Genomic DNA, 4,977 nt, shown 5'->3' with positions numbered 1-4,977 from the left:
CCAAGCAGCATTGCTTCTGATCAAGTAATCTTTTAAAAGCAAAAGAAGCACAGTAATGGGTTCATTGCCAAGGAATTATAGGTCCTTTTAATTTGCTCACTATTCACATATACTTGTTTATAGTTTCTTCTCTTTCCCTCTTTTTCTTATTACTTCACATACAAATTATTGGAAGTCAGCTTTAAAATTTATTTTTAAGACTGATTGATCAAGATACCCTTAACGTTTCCTTCAGCTTGACTGAATTTTAAACAGGCTACTTCCTGATTGTAGACATCCATCTCCCTTTTCTTCTAATACTTATAATTGTAAATTGTTTATTTTCTTGACACACAAATATTTTTAAAAGTTTCTTGCCAGTTTTACAACTCAGAAGCGTGTGTCTCAAGGACCTGGGTACAAACCCTTCCAAATGTAAGCAGCAGGGAAAAAAGAACCCTTATCTCCTGGTTTCCATGGGAGGGTGGGAGTCTCATTTCTTTCACCCTCACTAAATATTGCAGGAGCCTACTGGTTGTTTCCACTTTTGTCCCTTTCAAATCCTATCCTCCTTCTTTACCTCAATATTGTATTTAAGAAAAAACTATTACTATGTTACTACCTCCCTATTCTGTTTAAATTTTCCTTATAACCTAAAGGCCAAACATAGTTCTCAAACCTGGCCATACCTACTATCACACAGACAGAGATACATGAAGGGAAACTCAAAACATAAACATGGAACACCTTTCCAGGCCATCGACTTCACTCAAATATTTTGGGGAGCAATTTAATTAGCAAATAATATTCAAATTATTATTTTATTAATAAAAGATATAAAATGAATAAAAACAAAATTTTAAATAAAATAATGATGTGGTATCATGCAGTGTCTGTTGTTAAAAGTACTTTAGAGAAAGATTAAGAAGCACTAATGGACATATAAGGTCCAAGCATAGTGTAACCCTCAAGGACTTGTCTTCCACCTCTAATCAAACTTCATCACTCAGAACAAAGTCTCTTTAAGTCTCCCTCTTATATAGTCAGAATTGCTTTGCCTCTGCATACGGCATTTAATTATATAGCTTCAGGTTGCCATTACACATGCTGCTTCCCTCACCTCGATTGCTGCTCTTCTGCCCTCATATACCAATGAGGCCTCTTTCAGACTCGGCATCTGTTAACCTTTCAAGATAAAATTTATCTATCATCTTCACGTTTTCCTGAATTCAGGAGAAAACTAAGTTTGGATCCCTCTTCCCACTGCTACAAATGTACTTGCCATATTGTATTAAAATCATCAGCCTATGTTTTCCTACCTAATTATACTACAAGGGTTTGGAAGGTAAGAACTCAATCTTTATAATGTGACATTAAACTATGCATCCCCGGTACCTATCATCATGTCTGAAACATAGTTGATAATCAAAAACACCACTTGAACTAAGAGTAAACTACATAATCAAGCACTGCATAATTACTATACTATTAAACCTGAGTTTGATGATATCATCCTTATTTTTCTAATTGAAAATTTCAGACCTCTCGACATTAATGATCTTGCCTTAAATCATACATTCTCAATGGAGGAAATTTCACCTCCAAAGGGGATGCAAATTGTTTCTAACTATTGTAAAAATTACAGTGGCTACCATACCTTACAAATCTATCTGTCGTGGAGTTGCATTAGGTATCACATGAACACAAATGACCTTGTATTTATGAAACATTTACAAGAAAACTGGTTTCCTTATAAATGAGGTTTCTCATCCACAAAACTAAGGCAAGTAGATGACTGTGATTAGACTTCCTTGACATAGTTTTCCTTGGGGTTGAAGTCAGAGCACAAAGGCCTGTGTAGGCCTCCTGACTTCTGCTGGCTGCTTCATGGATGTCCCTTGAGATAGAGTTCTGTTTTGTGTGACTTGAGCTCTGAAAATTAAATAAATATGGCATTTATTTTATTACTTAAATATTTGTATTGTTTTGTTGTTTTTTTATATTTGCAGTGCTGGTGTTCAAACCCAGGGCCTTGCATATACTAGGCAATTTTCTATCATGAGCTACATCCCTAACCTTATCACCTAATTTTATGTAAGTTATTCAACCAAATATTATTTTATGCAGTATTGAAAAGAAAAATGTTGACAATATCTAAGTGAATATCTAGAAGGAAGTTAAAAGTTATTTTCTCATATCGAGCAAATTGAAAAGTTTTGTTGACTAAAAATAATTCTATTAAATTAATTTATTTTTCATTCCTCTCTCTGGAGAACTGTTTTTGAGTGAATTTTAAAAGTTTGTTTACATTTCCAGAAGCTAAGAAGGGTAGGAAGAAAATAGGATGGAGAGATAATGGCTAATGGGTACAGGAGTAGAGTGGATAAGAATGATGACTTTTAATGTTCTTTAGTATAGGAGGGTAATGATCATTGACAATAATTAATTATACATCTCAAAACAGCTACCAGAGAGGATCTAGAATGCTCTGGATACAAAAAAGTGATAAATGTATGAGGTAAAAGATAAACTAATTACTCCGATCATTATACATTATTTACATGTACTGAAAAACCACACTGTACCTTAAATATATATAATAATTATTAGTTAAAAGTTTTAATTTTTTGAATTTTGAAAATTGCTTACATTGCTATTATCTTATGTATTTATATATTACTAACTTGTATATATAATTTGATACCTTAAAATTTATGTAACTAAATTATATTGAAAATTACTCAAGTATACTTATAATATTAACTTATATATTTAAAATTTTCTAATTGTTGAATTAACTTTTAATTTAAAGTGTTTGTCATTCTTAACCCTGCAGAGTCAGCCTGTTTACTCTTTTAATGCTTAAAGTTCAGGTGTACATATACTATATTAACATATGCATTATGCTTGGTATTATTAAAATTTCATGAAAGGGCAATTAGAAAAATACGTCTAAGAAGCAAGATTGAAAAACATGGCCTCAAATTACACAGGAAGTAGAAATACCAGAACTCAATTCTGTGCTATAGCTGAAAATTCAATTTAAAAAAAAAAAAAAAAAAAAAAAAAAAAAAAAAGATCACCCCAGCTCGCTTTGGCAATCAGAAATCTGATGGAAAAGTCATTCTACCACAAGAGCATGTTGATTTTTCCACCTATGCCTGGGGCCTCCAGTACCCTCTTAATGGCCTATGATTCTCTGCTCAGCAGAAAAGCATTTTCTCCCCAGACATCCTGGAAAATGCTCTTCTCAAGACCAAACACATTGCAAATCACAACAGACCTAGACCCTGACTTAAAATTCTTTATGTGCTTGCCTGCCATCTGTGCCAAACAAGAGCTGATTAAAAAGGCAGTTTAAACAAAGTGAATCCACACTAAAATGGGGATCATCTACAGGTGGTCAATGCACTCTTCTAATTCCTATCTAGGCCTGGCAGATTGCCCCTGGACAGGCATGACAAAACATTCACCATGCAAACAGGCAAACACAGTTGAATATCCCTAAATAACTAAAGAACACCTTTATCTCTTAGCTAGAGGCCAGCAGTGACCTACTATTCTCCTATTTGTCTTCCCCACTTTCAAAAAGCTTTGATGTATAATTAGAGATGTCCTGATATTTTTTCAAACAGAAACCAAGAAGTATTAGGCCCCATTTATTCATTCTATCACCAGCTCACACAAAATAATGGAAATGCAGTGGAGAACAATTACCTCTTTGAAAATTGTAACTAAAATTACTAAACAATGAGATGTCACCTAATTATCACAAGGAGGAAGACTCATAAAATAGGAAATTGCAGTCTGTGGGCATTCCAGAAAACTCAAAACTAACAGCCAAGAGTGAAAACCAGTGGCTCCTGGCCAAAGGTTGGCACAGGGTGTTTGACCAGTCTGATCAAACATTGTAAAGTTACCAGTACATTCTGTTTATAATTACACTGACAAGTGGATATAGGTAATGAGCTCTCTGAAACAGTGCCTCCAGGAAACTACATGGTGAAAACATGTTTTGAATTAATCGTTTCTGTGTTTCCTGGAAGAAGGAAATAGACTTTGAAGAAGATAATTAAGAGTTGACTATATATAGCCTGGGTTACATGGCAGGATTGATTAGGAAAACAATGCACTACAAAGTGGTTTCCACTCAGCAATTTCCTTCAAAGGAAAGTAGCAGTGAGGGAAATACATTTGCCTTAAGAGCATCCAAAGTATTCTCAGTTTTGGTTTGTTTTATTCTACCAGTAAATTTAAGAGAAACTTTGGTTACTAACAATCTTCTAGACTCAGGAACTATTGGATGGTAGGATAAGATCTAGCTCAAATGGGATACAGTCATATAAATCCATAACTGCAATAAAACATCACAAGTGCTACAGAAAGAAGTACACATAAAGTGCTTTCACAGTGAAGAGCAGCAAGTGCTAAACATCTGGGAAAGTTCCAGGAAGTTTCATAGATGAAGTTACATTTGACATTCATCTTGAAAAAATAAAGAAGTAAAATTTTTCCAGATGAAGGAAGCAAGAAAGAAAATTTCTAGTAGGGGTTTGCCAAGATATAAAGCAATGAATGTGTGTGGAATGATTAGAAGAAAGTTCAGTCTGTTCAGAGGAATGGGTGTGACTCTGTGGATATTAAATGAAACTGGAGAAGTAATTGGAAGTTTGTCAGATCAGCACAGATGCCAACCAAACATGTGTATACGAGACCTCACTTAAATTATGAATTAACATAGGAAAATAAAGGAGAAAGAAGAGACAAATTTCTCATGAAGAAAATTTAAAGAAAAATATGTAGATGCCTCACCCTTAAGGAGATGGAGTTTAACTTCCAGTTTCTCAGTTTGGAACATGTACGGTGACTCCTTCCAAAGAGTACAGTGTGAAAAGGTAAAGGATGGTAACTTCAGAGTGTACAAGTATGATAAACTCTACCTGAATCAGGTAATAAAGGTCAACACCTTCAGTGATAAGCTATGCTGATAGTACGCAT

Source organism: Sciurus carolinensis, chromosome 11 (genome assembly GCF_902686445.1).
Source record: "Sciurus carolinensis chromosome 11, mSciCar1.2, whole genome shotgun sequence".
NCBI lineage: Eukaryota > Metazoa > Chordata > Mammalia > Rodentia > Sciuridae > Sciurus > Sciurus carolinensis.
The sequence above is the reverse complement of the archived record's forward strand: the minus strand, read 5'-3'. Positions refer to the sequence as shown.